Raw genomic sequence first — 18,456 nt, 5'->3', positions numbered from 1 at the left:
ACCTTAAGTCTATTAGAAAATCACATAAACATTAAATAAACCCAATAGGCTGGTTTTGCTTCCAATAAGGATTAATTAAATCTTATTTGGGATCAGGTTCAGTACAAGGTTCTGTTTAATTATTATCGAGAAAAATACATTTTATTTGGATAAAATAGAGTCTATGGGAGGGAGCCATTCTGTCATAACAAGCTGCTCCTTATCTCACAGCCTAACTGGCTTCATCTGGGGAAGGAAGTCTTAAACATTTGTTACTGAGGATAAATGAAATAAGAGGGAAAGGTAAAATGACTCAGGGGTGTCCAGTTGGTAGCTGCATTCACTAGGCACCAATCGGGTCAGCAGTTTGGCTGATTTTTACCAAACTACAAGCATTATTTGCAGTCTCCGTATTGGTTAAGAGCAAATGTTTTGTTTTAAAGGAGAAGGAAAGGTTAAAACTAAGTAAGCCTTATCAGAAAGGTCCATCGAAATATACCAGTAAACCCCAAAGTAATGCTGCTCTGAGTCCCCTGTCAAAAGAAATACAGCATTTATTTCCTTCTATTGTGTACACATGGGCTTCTGTATCAGACTTCCTGCCTTCAGCTTAAACCTCATTGCCCAGGGCAAGAGCATGCTCAGTTTGCTCCTCTTCCCCCTCCCCCTCCCTTCTCTACTGTAATCTGAGCCCAGAGCAGGGAGAGACTCAGGCAGGAAGTGATGTCACACCACATTAATACTGCAGCTCCTATCCTAAACAAACAGAGAGTTTCTAGAGCTTTTTACTCATGTATGGTAAAACATTCTACAGAATAAATATAGCATTCTAGCTTGCACTATTGCAGCTAATCTATTGGCAATAAAATGCCTCTGTAGCTTTCCTTCTCCTTTAAAACAAAATAAATTATTCTGAAGGTAGCATTTTAAAATGTTTTTTTTCTTACTCTGTGCACATATACACACTCATATATTTTTCAGGAGCTTGGGGGGTTTGAAAACCCTTTGTAAGAGGAAAAAGACCACCATAAATGTGTATTGTTTGAATTAAGTGAGCAGCAGTTTCTGAAAATACCTTTAACATTAGGTTTTATATTGGTCTATTTTCCATTTAGTGCTGCTTTCTGCATTGTTTCATCCACGTGAGCTCTGGCACTGTTGCCATATGGATCTTCAGCTATATACATTTTATTATATTCCCGCTAAGGCCGTCCTGGAACAGCTTCTTGGGTTTTTCCCAACGATATGTATACATTTCCATTGGGGAACACAAAAAACTTCTGCAGATTATTGCCTTTTATATATATAAACTTCGGTAAGGAATTGGCTCGGAGATAGAGCGCATCATTTAGATTGTAAAAAAAAAAGTATTTTCAGATCTACTGAGGAGCAGTATAAGGTTTTTACAAAGTTTAATCTGGTTTTTTATTCATCAAAATCTGGATTTTCTGATATTTTAAATAAAAAAAAAAAAGTCCGACCAGACTAGAATCCATGATTTTCCCTTATTTATCATTAAAAAAACACGAAAAATTAGATCGAGGGAAAAAAGTGACTTTTTTTAGATTGTTACGTAAAATTTATTTTTTTCGGATCGGAAGTCCGAAAATCCTAATTTTTCGTGAAATCTGAGGAAAAGCCTGAAATGTTCGGATTAACGTACTTAATCCGGTGTAGACAATAATATCTTCAATTGAAAATAGACCTCTGCCATTGACTTCTACAGGACCTCGACAGGTTGAAGATGGAGCATTTTCGAATTCTGACTTTTTGCAACCTCGGGGTATAATAAATCTCAAAAAAATTCAAGTTTTTTTTCCACTAAAAATCCTGATTTTATAGTTAAAAAAAAAATAGTGTTTTTTGCATTTGGACTTTAATAAATAGCCCCCTCAATGTAATGTTATTTAATACACAAGAAGAGAGCTTCTTTATCACACATAGGATACAGGTATGGGATCTGTTATCCAGAAAGCCCTGAATTACCAAAAGTCCTTTTCCCATAGACTCAATTTTTTCCAAATAATCCAAATTTTTTAAAAATGATTTCCTTTTTCTCTGTAAAAATTTAACAGTACCTAAGATACTAATCAACTAAGATATCATTTATCCTTATTGGAAGCAAAACCAGCCTATTGGGTTTATTTAATGTTTACATGATTTTCTAGTAGACAAATTTATGGACACATCAGTTATCAAGAAAGCCCCAGGTCCCAAGCATTCTGGATAACAGGTCCAATTCCTGTACATTTAATAATATGCAGGTATGGGATCCATTACATAGAAAGCTTCGAATTACGGAAAGACTCCATAGACTCCATTTTATCCAAATCTAAATTTTTAAAAATGATTTCCTTTTTCTGTGTAATAATAAAACAATAGCTTGTACTTGATCCCAACTAAGATATAATTAATCCCTATTGGAAGCAAAACCAGCCTATTGGGTTTATTTCATGTTTACATGATTTTCTAATAAACATATGGTATTAAGATCTAAATTATTCCGAAAAGCTCCAGGTCCTAAGCTTTCTGGATAACAGGTCCCATACCTGTATTTGCTTTTCTACCTATGAGCATGAGAGGCTATAGTTCATGGACAGGAGATGAACAACATAACCCTATTAGACAATTCAACTCTATTAGGATGTACAGTATAGAGACTAAGCAGTATAATTGCTTTCTAAACATAAATTATCATAGTCTATTAGTCAGACACATGTTAAGTTTAAATTAGGCTAAATTATAAAACGGCTATTATTTATGAAAACGTGGCATGATTGACAGCATCGTGGTGCAGAAGTGCCGGTGTGTGGAGTTCTGGCTTGTGGTACCGCACCCTGTGAATTGGGTCACTGTTCATATTTTTGGCTTTTCTTGTGATGAGAAGTCACAGCCAAAGGTAGGAAATATAACCAGGGAATATGAATTGGCCAGCCATTGCTCACTGTGTGGGGTCTGAGTTTCGTTCTGAGTAATCACTGGATCAGATTGGATAAGGATGAAAAATCCTGTCTGCCAAAAACCTTGTGTAGGATTTCATTAGCCAATGCTAAAGGGACACGTTAGAAATTCTCTTACAGCTGTCAAGTAATCTGGGAGTCTCTGTGGATCGACAGCATGTGGCCCTCGGAGGACTGTTATTGGCTCCTGACTGCTCACTGACTCCATAGAATTCTTTAAACCACCTGATTATTTTATTATTATACGACTTCCGGAATAATATTATGTGGCGCAATATGAGGGAAAAAAAAGGACAAAACTTAACAAGGTCACTCCAGAACCGTCCCAGTAACAGCATAAAGGGAAATTTAGCAACACCAGACAACCAGAAGGCAGATTCAGTTTTGATTATTGTTAATGAATGTCCCCTGCGTATGTCACAAGTCCACTTGGGTGAGCAAGATGTTGTGTACCATATTGACTTAATTCTGTGTTTGTCCCATCACAAATTCCCTTTCCTTTAAGTCCATTGTATGGGATCTGTTATCTGCAAAACCTGTTATCCTGAAGGCTCCGAATTACGGGAAGGCCGTCTCCCATAGTTAAATCATAGGTTCATAGTTAAATCGGTTTAAAAAAGACAAACGGGGGAATGTAATAAAAATCGCTAACGGAAAAACTATTCGCAATGCGAAAAGTTATGCCTTTGCGTGAACAAATTTTGCTTTGTGTGAATTTAATATAGCTTTTGCGAGCCCGGAAACTGCTTAGCGACCACTTCCGACAGTGAAAGACCGTTTGCGAATTTTATAGTTTGCGCCAATGCGCAGTCAATGTAATAAAACTTCTTACTGAAAAAGTCGTTATGTTTGCTCCAAAAGATTACGACACCTTCAAGCACTTCTTATGAGTGCGCAATTAAAATTCGCAATGCGTAATTAAAATTCGCAATGCGCAATTAAAATTCGCAATGCAATAACAGTTTAAGGAACAATATTACATTGCGAGATGTGGATTTTTAGTCTTATTGGTGCGAATTGTTTTGCTCTTTGCGACTTTTATTACATTCCCCTGAAAGTCCATAAAGTTCAACCCCTCCAAATGAAAACCCAGCATCCACACACACACCCCTCCCTACTTTCACACAAATTTTATATTCTCATATCTATAGTAACTATAGAGTTTAGTATCACAATAGCCTTTGATATTATGGGGCAAATTCACTAAGCGACAAAAATGCACTAGCGACGACTTTACTGCAATTCGTCAGGGCGCCACTAATTCACTAAAATCCGAAGTTGCATTCAGGGAGGCAAAGGTAGCGAAGCAGTGGTGGAACTATCAGGGAAGCAGTGGGTGCGAGCGGGCCAGGGCCCACACCCCTCATGGCCCCCCCGGCAGCCCGTGCGCCACTGAAAATGCGGTCGTATGGTGGGGGACAGGGCATGGCTGCGCGTCACGCACGCCCCCTCTAATGACGCTACTGTAGCGAAGTTGTGCTACCGTTACATCGTCAAGCAAAGGAAAAAAATGACTATCTTTTTCACCCTTAAAAAAGTAAAAGACGCCAGCGTTTTTTTGGGATTCAGAAAAAATTTCAAATTTTTTTGAAGCAATCCTATCTACTCTATTGCACTTCGTCTGGTCTGAGGTGGCGAAGGCAAGTCTGGCGCAAGAGGTAACGCTCAGTAAAATGCGCAAGTTAGTGAATTAGTGTAGTTACTTCCCTTCGCCATAGCGCAACTTTGCCTGGCGCAAGGGTGCGAAATATCGCTAGAGTAGGTCCAGCACAGCACCCATTAGTAAATCGGCGAAGTAACGAAATGACGTCACGCTGGCGAATTTTCATTAGTGTTAGCCATTTCGGCCCTTTAGTAAATTTGCCCGTATGTCTGTCCAAAAAATCATCCAAGCCCCTCTTAAAGTCATCAACAGAATCAGCATCACAACATCACCCGGCAGTGCATTCCACAACCTCACTGTCCTGACTGTGAAGAACCCCCTACGTTTCTTCAAATGAAAGTTCTTTTCCTCTAGTCTGAAGGGGAGGCCTCTGGTACGGTGATCCACTTTATGGGTAAAAAGGTCCCCTGCTATTTGTCTATAATGTCCTCTAATGTACTTGTAAAGTGTAATCATGTCCCCTCGCAAGCGCCTTTTTTCCAGAGAAAACAACCCCAACCTTGACAGTCTCCCCTCATAATTTATAGACTCCATTTTGTCCAAATAATCCAAATTTTAAGAAAATTATTTCCTTTTTCTCTGTAATAATAAAACAGTAGATTGTACTTGATCCAAACTAAGATATAATTAATCTTTATTGAAAGAATGCCTGCCTTTTGGGTTTATTTAACGTTTACATGATTTTCTAGTAGACTTAGGGGTATATTTATCAAGTGAAGTTAGAGATCGCCACAGTCCTCTAGAGTGAAATTCTGCCACTCTTCATTAATTTCTATGGGAGTATTTGTCAATGGGTGAAACTGAAAGTTCATCCTTTGATAAATGCACCTTTCAAAATTCCATAGAAATGAATGGAGAGTGGCGGAATTTCACTCTAATGGACTGTGGTGATCTCTGACTTCACTCTTTGATAAATATACCCCTTTCTGGAAAGAACAGTTTTCTTGAAAACCACAGGTCCCAAGCATTCTGGATAACTGGTCCCATACCTTTATTTATAATTGCTTAAATATCAAGAAATGTTTTGTATGCATGGTTGGACTGGCCTGCTCGAGTACCAGGGGATCTCTTGGTGATCACCTGGAATAATTCCCATTAGCCTCTACTTATTCGCAAGCCTTCATAACCTCTCTATCACTTGGCACTGTTTCCATCTAATTGTTGTGTGAGTGGGCTCTGGATCATAAGTTCTGTGGTGGGCCTTGGGATGCCCAGTCCAACATTGTTAGTGTTTTGAACCATTGTAAGAAGCCAATAATAATGCGCTTGTCTGCTTTAACTAAATTCCAATCTAAATGAAAGGATGTTGAGTATTTTGAGTGAGGTTAATACTAAAAACTCTGCAAAACAATATAGAACGCACAAGCAACTTTATTCATCTTTTTTATCTTAGTATTACAGAGAAAAAAATTGGATTATTTGGATAAAATAGAGTCTATGGGAGTTGACAATTCTGTAATTCCGGGCTTTCTGGATAACGGATTTCTGGATCCCATACCTGTACAATCAATTAAAAATTCTGTACTGTTTCTGAAATAATCAAGTTTATATTCACTATTCCTCTCTCAGCATCTGTTTCTCTTCATTCCCTTCATGCAGCAGTTGGTTGTCAGATATTCATTGACAGTTAGATCCAATATATCTTATAGGGGGGCTCCTTTTGCCTAGAAGATTTATTAGAGCTCACTCTATTAAAATCACCAGACCTCATGGGGGTTATTTATCAAAGTCCGAATTTATCTCAATATTTTCTGCTACAAACTCCGATGAAATATGCTTGGGTTTTTTGCGATTATTTATTATCACATTTTCCCAAAAATTTGCTAAAAATCAGATTTACACTATTTTTTTTTGGATGTTTCATCCGATTTTCTTGATTTTTCAGGATTTTTCACCCGAAAACTCAGATTTTTGCCCCAAAACGCCGAAAACTTTGGTGTATTGCACGAAACCCAGCACACATCAAAAAATCATTGATTGACTTATATGCAACCTGGACTGGTCTGAGATGCCGGATTTTCAGATTCAGACTTTAACATCCTTGGGGTTTAATAAATTCCGGAAAAAAAATTGTGATTTTTTAAAAGTCCGATTTTATTAAAAAAATCACAAATTTTTCGTGATTTTTGCAGGTGGAGTTAAGTAAATAACCCCCCATGTCTCTCTACATGCAGAATTTATTCAATAGGCAGTTATTTTGTTAGATTTTGTTTGTACTGGAATCAGTTATTTGAGTGAGCTCTAATACATTTGCTAGAAAAGGAAGCCCCCCTATAGATATATTGGGTCTAACTGTCAATGACTATCTGGCACCCAACTGCTGCATGAAGACAGAATGAAGAGAAACAGATGCTGAGAGAGGGATAGTGAACATAAACTTAATTATTCCAGAAACGGTGCAGAATTTTTAATCGATTGTATTTAGAAAGTTTCATATTTCAATATGATGAAGCTTTTATTTTGTTTTCATTTTCATGATAGTTCCCCTTTAATTATTCTAGTATTAGGCACCCATTGGCAGCTTTGGTGTGTATGTGTGTGCAAACTGTCCTTAAACCTGCAATTATACAGTACTGCTTTTCACATTTAAAAAAAAAAAAACACATTTGTTTTCCAATTCTGTTTTCCAGTTTCCATAGCAAGACGTGTACAAGATCCATTAGCTGAGCTTGTGAAAATTGAGCCCAAACACATTGGCGTTGGAATGTACCAGGTAAGCGAATGCAGAATATTATATCTGAGTAATCCATCAAAGCTGAGCGGCACCAAAACACGGCTTTGTAATTGAGTGTCGGGCAGCTCCATACGACTGTTTTGTCAGTGACTCCTTATTTTGTAGATTTTGTGATGTGACCAAATGCATTCTGCTGGGTATTTATTTCTGTTTCATTTCGTTAAACTCCTGGCTGAGGTTTTTGTGAGTCAGGTTGGAAAATGGCTGGTCAGATTTATAGTCCATTAAAACATCAGTAACATGATCTTTAGAGCCTTCTCTATTTTCACATGATTGGAGACCTGGGGGTTTTAGCTCTTTGTATAAAGCAGTGCATGATATCGATCCCTTCCACTCAAGATCTAGACCTGTACCATCATTTAGCTGCTCCCTTCTGATTATTTCTCGACACTTACGTTTCTGCGCCAAATAACTGCTGCCTTTTGCTTTTAATTTTACTTAAAAAGATGTATATTGAATAGATCTGTGTTTGTAGGTAACTCATTTTGCTTATTTTAATACTCTTTATAGTAGAAACTGACCAGTATTGATATTGGGATTTTCTGTAACAAGTAACAATAATTATGAAACTTTAACGACTTAAATAAGAATAACAAACTGGAAATAACATAGTAAGTTAGGTTGGAAAAAGACACGTGTCCATCAAGTTCAAACTTTTAAGTCTATATATAACCTGTCTAACTGCCAGTTGATCCAGAGGAAGGCAAAAAAAAACAAACCCTGTTTGCCTCAGAGGGGGAAAAATTCCTTCCTGCCCCCAAGATGCAATGGGACCTTGGGATCAGCTTGTACTATGAGCTATCTCCCATAACCCTGTATTCCCTCACTTGCTAAACACCATCCAACCCCTTCTTAAAGCTATCTAATGTATCAGCCTGTACCACTGATTCAGGGAGAGAATTCCACATCTTCACAGCTCTCACTGTAACAAACCCCTTCCCAATATTTAGGCGGAACCTCCTTTCTTTGTAATCAGAATGGGTGACCTCTTGTCAGCTGGAAAGACCTACTGGTAAATAAAGCATTAGAGAGATTATTATATGACCCCTTATATATTTATAAATAGTTATCATATCATCCCTTAAGCGCCTCTTCTCCAGTGTGAACATCCACAATTTGGCCAGTCTTTCCTCATAGCTAAGATTTTCAATACCTTTTACCAGCTTAGTTGCCCTTCTCTGTACCCTCTCTAATACAATAATGTCCTGTTTGAGTGATGGAGACCAAAACTGTACGGCATATTCTAGATGGGGCCTTACCAGTGCTCTATACAGTGGAAGAATGAGCCCCTCCTTCCGTGAATCAATTCCCCTTTTAATACAGCTCAAGACCTTATTTGCCCTTGATGCTGCTGACTGGCATCGCTTGCTACAGCCAAGTTTATTATCTACAAGGACTCAAAGCTCTGTCTTTATTATGGATTTGCTTAGTGCAGTCTCATTTAGGGTATAAGTGGACTTTACATTTATCAACACTGAATCTCATTTGCCACTTAGCTGCCCAGATTGCCAGTTTGTCAAGATCATGTTGCAAGGATGCCACATTCTGGATGGAATTAATTGGGCTGGATAGTTTTGTGTCATCTGCAAACACTGATACATTACTTAAAATACCCTCCACTAAGTTATTCTGTGGAATTTGCATTTTTTCATTTTTCTAAAACACTAAAAATTTTAAATGTATTAAGGCTAACAACCATGAAAAACTGCAGACACAAAAATTGTGCCAAGGAAAGCTGTCTAGGTCCAATAGAAGTCAATAGTAGCTGTGCTGCTAGACCATTTTAATCAGTTCGGACTTTTAGTGGTTTTCTGATTTTTTTTCACTATTTCACTATAATAATTATAGGTTTTCAAGGTTTTAATATCTTTATTCAGATTATTCAGTGTTTTTGGGGGGGTTGGCGTTACGTCCAATAAGCATTAATTATATCTTAGTAGGGATCAAGTACAAGGTATTGTTTAATTATTATTGAGAAAAATAAAATCATTTTTCAAAATTTGGATTATTTGGATAAACTAGAGTCTATGGGAGATGGCCTTTCTGTATTTCTGGATAACAGATCCCATATCTGTATAAAGTTGCTATAATTGACAGCAAAGTGTAACCTAGTTTTACTTTAAAGGGATACTGTCATGGGAAAAAAATTTTTTTTCAAAATGAATCAGTTAATAGTGCTGCTCCAGCAGAATTCTGCATTGAAATCCATTTCTCAAAAGAGCAAACAGATTTTTTTATATTCAATTTTGAAATCTGACATGGGGCTAGACATATTGTCAATTTCCCAGCTGCCCCAAGTCATGTGACTTGTGCTCCGATAAACTTCAATCACTCTTTACTGCTGTACTGCAAGTTGGAGTGATATCACCCCTTCCCTTTTCCCCCCCAGCAGCCAAACAAAATAACAATGGGAAGGTAACCAGATAACAGCTCCCTAACACAAGATAACAGCTGCCTGGTAGATCTAAGAACAACACTCAATAGTAAAAACCCATGTCCCACTGAGACACATTCAATTACATTGAGAAGGAAAAAACAGCAGCCTGCCAGAAAGCTTTTCTCTCTTAAAGTGCAGGCACAAGTCACATGACCAGGGGCAGCTGGGAAATTGACAAAATGTCTAGCCCCATGTCAGATTTCAAAATTGAATATAAAAAAATCTGTTTGCTCTTTTGAGAAATGAATTTCAGTGCAGAATTCTGCTGGAGTAGCACTATTAACTGATGCGATTTGAAAAAAACATGTTTTCTGATGACAGGATCCCTTTAAACATACTGTACTCCCATCAGCTTTTCACATTTCTTCCAAAAGCTGGAGTCTCTCAGGTTGACTAAGTGCTTGAATGGGAGGTGGAAATCTAAAGTGGGTGCCTAGATAACACGCTTGTATATCCAACCCAGAATGAATTCATTCCTCCGGCATATCAAGCATTTGGTTCCAATTCTTTTCACACGTCAAAAAAAGAATTTATAGTGCAACAAAATAAAAAGGAGAGAGGGGAGCGCGCCTAAAAGGAATTTAAGAGAAACACTTAACACTTTAGAGAAAATTTTTTTTACAATATATAAATCCAGTGCCCAACTGTCCGTTTAATTTACTGCAGCGTGTGTAGTTTTGTGCAGCGGATCCGATTTCATCCGATGGTAGACATATGATATTGTGGTGATGCTCCATACTGCTAATTGATTAATGGCCGCTCACTTTTAAGTAATCCAGCCCGGTTGTTAACATATTTATTATATATCTACTGCACTAAACGGCTATACTTGTACAGATGGATTGTTAATTCTGTTAACTTGATATTTAACCTTTCAGAACTCTGCTCTGTTGATGAATGTTTTTAAAATAAAATAATTGAGAAGAAAATTCGTTCATGTTCAGCAGGAAAAGGGGGTGCGATGGTAAATGGCAGTGTGGTTTGCTAAAAAGCATAATGAATATGCAACGATAATGAAAAGTATTAAATATATTTGCACTTGATAAAAAAAAAGATTAGATTTGTCACCAGTAAAAATAGGAATACTTTTAGTGGGTTATTTATTAATATCCGAATGCCTAGAATGCCTAATACTTGAAAAATTAAATTTTTTTTTTAATTATAAAATAGGGAATTTTTAGTGGAGAAAAAAACTAAAATTTTTCGATTTAGAGGCACATTTATCAAGGGTCGAAATTCGATTTCATGTGAGTTTTTTTAAAGTCCCTTAACATCTATTGAATTCGAAATTGGATCGAGGGAAATTTATTAAAACACGGTCAAATTTTACCGATCCGACAACTCGAATCAAATTCGATTTGAATTTAAAAAAACTTGATTCGAGTTTTTTCCGCACAAAATACTCGAATGTCAGGAAGGCTACAAACATCACTAAATTGATCCCTGGACCTCTCCCACTGACATACAGTAATTTGGCAGATTTTAGGTGGAGAACTGTTGAATTCTAATTCTTAAAGGACCAGAGTATGATAAATCTAGAAAATCAAATTCAAATTTTTAAAAAAAAACTCAAATCGAGTTTGGATAATTGCCTAGTCGAGTTTGACCATAAAAAAATTCTAAGATTCAAATTTTCAATTTGAACCTTAATAAATCTGCCCCTAATTATACCCTGAGAATGGAAAAAGTCCAAATCTGAAAAAAATCCAGCATCTCAGACCTGCAGAGGTTGTATCTAAGTCAATGGGAGAGGTCACTATCCTATTTGGAAGTTTCTGTGGTCTATACTGGAATTAGCCCAAAAATCTGACCTTTTCAGAGTTTCCAGGTAGAAGCCCGAAAAAATCTAGCTATTTGGGGAAAAAAACTCATACGATTCGGATTTTCACTCGATTTTTATGCGTTTGTCTCTGATCCAATTAAGTTGTGTTTTTTTTATTACTAAATAAAGTGCAATCATATATTCTAGTTTGGTCTGACTTAGACTTTTGATTAAAATACTCAGATAAATTTGGACTTTGATAAATAAGGCCCCCAATGTTTTGTTCTACTTAAAGTGTCAAGAGCTGTAAAAAAATTCACACCTGTTCCATAGAGCTGACTTGTTTAGTGGAATGTTACTCATAGACCACACAGAATTATTTTAGAGGATCATGTCTTTGCTTTTCTTATAGAGACTAAAGGTGGCCATACACGGGCCGATAAAAGCTGCCGACAGACCGTGTCGGCAGCTTATTGGCCCGTGTATGGGGGCCCCCGACGGGCTTCCCCGATCGAGATCTGGCCGAAAGTCGGCCAGATCTCGATCGGATGGGTTTAAAAACCCCGTCGGATCGCGGCCGCATCTGTTAGTTGATGCGGTCCCGCGATCCGACCGTCCGTTTGTGAATGCTAGGATCCGATCGTTGGGCCCTAGGGCCCACGATCGGATCTGCCCGATATTGCCCACCTCAAGGTGGGCATATCGGAGGGAGATCCGCTCGTTTGGCGACATCGCCAAACGAGCGGATCTATCCGTGTATGGCCACCTTAAGGGTTATGAGGGGGGGGGGGTAGGTTTGCAGTAACCAGCCTCTTATTACAGAATAGTTTGCTGTTACAAATAAGCAATTAAAGTCTGAATTTCCTGCAAATCAATTACTTTTGCTTTTAGCCATAGTGGCCAGATTTTATAGAGTTTCTGTAGTCCCTCTAGTATCCTGACCTGAAACTAGTTGGGATTAATCAGCCTGTATGGATGCACCAAAGAGAAATATACTCTATTGCTATTTTATGATTGTGCTTCCTTCCTTGACACCAAGGAGGAAAACCCTTAGAACTGGCCACAGACAAGCAGATTTTATCCTTGTATCAGACGAGCGATCAGACGTCACAATCTTCCGACCTGCCACTAACCATTCAGATGAAATAAAGTAATAAAAGAACAAATCAGATGATGTTCTGGCCGTGACAGCAATCATATGAAAGTTATATCTGATAAATAGAAATGACAGTCACCCATTGATATGGTCAGATAGGCAATACATGCAAAGATATTATCGTTAGTCGTCAGAAACCTTCTAACCTGTCCCATCGACTAAACAACCGATTGCCATGGTACAATAAGTGGAAGATTTATGAAAATGTGAATTTAGAACTCGCCACAGAAAAACTCAATCACTTTCTATTCATTCTACGATTAGAATCGTATTTATCAATGGAATTCCCCGTTTGATAAATATACTTTTCAAAATCCCATAGGAATGAATAGAAAGTAAGTGAGTTTTTCTGTGGTGAGTTCTAAATTCCCACTTGGATAAATCTGCTCCTAAATGTCAACACAATCCACAAACTGTCTGAAATCTGTACGAAACTTTGATTCATACAACTATATCTTTGAGTCTCTGGCCAGCTTAAGACTGGGCAGTTTCAGTAAGGGATGGGCACTTCAGACGAGCCATGGTCTTCTGCACTATTGTATCAAGCATTTTTTAACTCTGGGGCTGCTCAGCAATTTTGGATCAACAGAAGTTTCAACATGTCACGTAGCTCACTGCACATAGTAAGAAATCATATGTATGAGCAGCGTCGGACTGGCCCAACAGGATACCAGGAAAACTCCTGGTGGGCCCAGGTGTCAGTGGCCCTCCTGCTTCAAAACATTTGGCATATTTCATGCCCATTACCTATTTCTATGAGAACAAAGAGGCTAAATAGATGGAATAATAGATTGTAGTATGTAAAGAAAAGAGACTAGGAGAATAGAGGTTGAGTGAGGAGAGCAATTATAATAGCACTGAGAGTGGGCCCCTGGTCTAAGGTTTTTGGGTGGGCCCCTGGTCTAAGGTTTTTGGGTGGGCCCCTGGTCTAAGGTTTTTGGGTGGGCCCCTGATCTAAGGTCTTTTGGTGGGCCCCTGGTGTAAGGTTTTTGGATGGGCCCCTGGTGTCCCAGTCCGGCACTGTGTATAAGACTAATTTTAAAGGTCAATGGCCCAGACATGCAGCTCTGGTAGAAAGTGGAGTTACTTTCAAAAGTATCAATATATATTGTGGGTAGCCATAGTCTTCATTATATTTATGTTTATTTTAATCTCCTCTTGTTTTACAATTGAACTGACTGCCAGCTTATTTTAGGGCTATGACGCCATTCAGTTTCAGTAATGAACACTTAAAGGGGTTGTTTACCTTTTAGTTAACTTTTAGTATGATGTAGAGAGGGATATTTTGAGTCAATTTACAATTGGTTTTCATTTTTTATTATTTTTGTTTTTTAGGTTATTTGACTTTTTATTCAGCAGCTCTCCAGTTGGCAATTTCAGCTATCTGATTTGAATAAGAGACTGGAATATGAATAGGAGAGGCCAGAATAGAAAGAGGAGTAATAAAAAGTAGCAATAACGATAAATGTGTAGCCTTGTAGAGCACTTGTTTTTACATGGGGGGCAGTGACCCCCATTTGAAAGCTGAAAAAGGGTCAGAAGAATGCAAATAATTAAAAAACACTATAAAATAAAAAATAATGACCTTATAAAAAGTTGCTTAGAATTGGCCATTACTAAGAGTTAACCACCCCTTTCATTCGTCTCAGACTGGTCATAATTGTATTTATCCGTATATTGGCTGCATATTTTTAATCTTCATGGGAAGACTACGATTGCCCATTTTAAAGGTGGTGGTGGTGGAAATAATTTGGCATTTGGGTTAACCTTATTTGCTTTGCTTAATGGCATCTCTCCATACAGATTTGACTACAAACAAATGACTACACTTTAAAGTGGCTTCCTATCCTCTAAAGAGGAGCTTCAGTTCTAGGAAGCCATAGATCTTCAGGGATGCTGGACGTAACATGTCTCAGAATATATGCTGTATTGTGTTTTTGCGAAAATAGTAAAACAGACTTGGCTGTACCTATTCCCAGTTGACTGGCTTTTGGTGATTGAGAATTTAGATGACATGAACAATAATGAGTGGAAGCTCATTAGAAAAGCAGTTCAGTTTCGCCATCATAGTCATTGTGTGATATACACCCAAGCTAAACAAATACTAGACAATGTATCTGATGCATAAAGTATGGAAAGATACCAGTACTGGCAAATCACTAATCTATTGATTACTTACAAAAGCTGGTCGGCTATATTAGCTTCACCTTATACATTTAACCAAAAACTATGTGAGTAGCTTCATTTGTCCTGTCTCCTTCCTTGAAGATGCTAGATCCAGGTCATCATTGTCAGGGCCCGAAGGCACAATTTGGAGTGTGGACCAAGGAGGAAGCAATTAGGCAAACACAGTTCGCGGTACAATGGATTAGGCAGAAGAATCGTCAGTTCAGGCAAAGGTCGGTCCAGGCAGCAAGATATCGTGGTCGAGGTTTCAGGCAAAGGTCGGTCCAGGCAGCGAAGTATCAAGGTCGAGGTTTCAGGCAAGGTCGAGAATCAAGAATCAATATTTAGAAGACACCCAGGAACTCTAGATAGAAGAACCTATACTCGGGCGCTGAGAGAACCTTCTGGCGTCCTTAAATAGGTGGGTTTTCGCGCCAAAACGTGCTAAGTGACGTCACAGGACGTGCTCCAGAATGTGCACCAGTGTCAGCATGTTTTGGACGCCAGCATCCAAAGGATGCGAAAACGACAGCTTCACGCTGGCGTCTGACGGCCGTATGGCCTCTTCAGGGTGCCACCATCTTGGACGCGCGAAGGACGGCCAGGGCGCCTTACAATCATCGAGTCCTGGCAATGTTTAGAAATATTCCCCTTTCCTGTATGTTTAAATTAGAACACCCGACTTTGCAATCTTTTGGCCAAAATCAAGGATTTTCAGCAAATATTGTTTTAGAAACCAAATTCATGTTTTATGAGATAATGATTAATATTGCCATGACCTTCCTCTGCTTCAGATACATAACACTATAATTTCTTCTGTCCGTCATTGTCTAAGATTTCATCTTTGACCTGTTTTCCATTACATACTGTGATTTATATGAAATCAATTTAATCGCTACTCCAAGCTGAAATTAACAGTCCCCTAATCCAGGCTCACTTTGTTTGCTTTCACAACTGTAAGTCATAAGTAATTAATTTTCCTTTGGAAAATTAGCCCAGTTACCATTCCCAGTAGCATCATATGTTGACACAAGGTTATAGATAGTTTAATATTTTTCTTCGGCATGTTGGCCTCAACTTCGTAAGACCTTAAATCAAAACAAATATACATTCACTCAAATGCAAATAATTCAGGCCTTTTTCAAATTAATGTTGTCTTTATTTTTGTCATTCGAATATGATTTTTTTTTAAAAAAATTAAGTGAAAACCAAATTTCCAATCTACGTGGGAAAATATATTTTTCTATGCTAGAAAAGGGCTATGGAAATCTGTCAGTTAAGGCTTCAAATGCAAATCATTTTTGTGTTTGTTATCCTAAAAGTGAAACTTCTACAAATCCTCTGTTTTTGTGGTTTTGTAGAGAATTTCATGCATCTTGTCATATGGACACCCAGCCATCGTGAAATTCTTTTAAATTCTTCAAAACGAAGCAACACAATAAATTACTTTATGGACCTAAAACTCTAGTCAGATATGTTATAAAACACATAATAGTTACAAAAATGATTATGATAGTAGATGGCACTCAAATTATGTTGGCAGCGACAAGAAGAATACAGAGGTGACTCTTGCTTGAGTCTACACAAAATAAAATGCTTTGAATCTCTTTGGGTTGATTTTCTTCTACATAACCTGCAAAAATTATAATGGAAAATAATATTGAAACTTTGCTGGTAACTGTTTGGTAATCAATTCAACTTAACCTGAATTGAAAGAATATGTTTAAAATAATAAGAGGTACTTAGGGGCAGATTTATTAATGTTCGAATGGTAAATTTAATTTTCAATTTTTTTTTGGTCATAACTCACTAATTCGAATTTTAAATCACCAACTAGAATCTGAATTCGAATGTGAGATTTAGTCAATGGCAGGGGTCCGGAAAACTTGATTCAAATTCGATTCAAATTTTTTTAATCAAATAATTTAGATTTTTAAAAGTGATTTCCTTTATCTCTGTAATAATAAAACAGTAGCTTGTACTTAAACCCAACTAAGATATATTTAATCCTTATTGGAAGCAAAATCAGCCTATTGGGTTTATTCAATGGTTTAATAATTTATAGTACATATAAGGTACAAGGATCCAAATTATGAAAAGATCCATTATCCCAAAGCATCATGTCCTAAACATTCTGGATAACAGGTGCAACGATTGGTATCCCAAACCCAGAACAAACCCCAAGGTCCCAGTTGCGGCTCAGTCTTCCGCCTGTAGCAGTCACCTTTGGGCTCGGGAGGAGCCCTCAGCGACTCAGATGCCGCCAGGTCTCAAGGTGGCCATACACGGGCAGATAAAACTGCCGATAACGGTCCTTTAGACCAATTCAGCAATTTATCTGCCCGTGTATGGGGACTTCCGATGTGTCTTCCCAATCGATATCTGGCCACGATATAGATCGAGAAGGTAGCCAATTCGATGGTCGAAGTAGCCAAAAAAATACTTCCAAATTCGAAGTATTTTTTATTCTAATCCTTCACTTGAGCTAAGTAAATGTGCCCCTATGTGTTAACTAATCAACAGTGGCTCCATGGAACTCGTCCTTGTCATAGAATATACCCATGAGGTGCACAAAGTAAACCAAGTAAATGAATAGCCTCAAATAACTCTGCTGCACATTATTAGTTTATAGTACAAGTATGGAACCTGTTATCCAGAATGCTTGGAACCTGGGGCTTCCCGGATAACTGATCTTTCCGTAATTTGGTTCTTCATACTTTAAGGCTACTAGAAAATCATTTATACATGAACCAGAAACCCAATAGGCTGGTTTTGCTTCCAATAAGGATTAATTATATCTTAGTTGGGATCAAATACAAGCTACTGTTTTATTATTATAGAGAAAAAGGAAATCGTTTTTAAAAATTTGGATTATTTGGATAAAATGGAGTCTATGGAAGATGGCCTTTCCATAGTTCGGATCTTGCTGGATAACGGGTTTCTGGATAACAGATCCCAAACCTGTACAAGGGATCCATGCTTAATGATGTTCTTGTACCACAAAATTCATTAAAACATATATAGAAGAAAGTAGAAACATACCCAACATTATGATATAAAGATATTAAGCAGCCTCGAAGTTCCATGTGTAAATCACTTGGTACAGGTGTGGGATCCGTTACTCGGAAAACCCTTTATCCATAAAGCTCAGAATAATCGAATGGCTGTCTCCCATAGACTCAATTTTATCAAAACAATCAAATTTTTAAAAAATGATTTCCTTTTTCTCTGTGATAATAAAACAGTAGCTTGTACTGGATCCCAACTAAGATATAATTAATACTTATTGGAAGCAAAACCAGCCTATTGGGGTTATTTCATGTTTAGATGATTTTCTAGTAGACTTAAGGTATGAAGATCCAAATTACAGAAAGATCCATTATCCAGAAAGCCCCAGGTCCTGAGCATTCTGGATAACAGATGCCACACCTGTGGATCTTGGATCTCCTTGTTGACTTCTAGGGGCACATTTACTTTGCTCGATTGAAGGAATAGAATAAAAAAAACGTCGAATTTCGAATGTTTTTTTTGGCTGCTTCGACCATCGAATTGGCTACTTCGACCTTCGACTACGACTTCAACTCGAATCAAACATTTCA

At 37.8% G+C, this 18,456-nt stretch overlaps 1 pseudogene; it reads left to right on the top strand.

Annotated features, from left to right (window-relative positions):
• The window catches only part of LOC108717392, a 93,100-nt pseudogene that overhangs the window by 42,807 nt on the left and 31,837 nt on the right, over positions 1-18,456 (top strand).

This window comes from Xenopus laevis, chromosome 5S (assembly GCF_017654675.1).
Source record: "Xenopus laevis strain J_2021 chromosome 5S, Xenopus_laevis_v10.1, whole genome shotgun sequence".
Classification (NCBI taxonomy): Eukaryota; Metazoa; Chordata; class Amphibia; order Anura; family Pipidae; genus Xenopus; species Xenopus laevis.
This window is presented reverse-complemented; position numbering and strand designations above follow the sequence as displayed.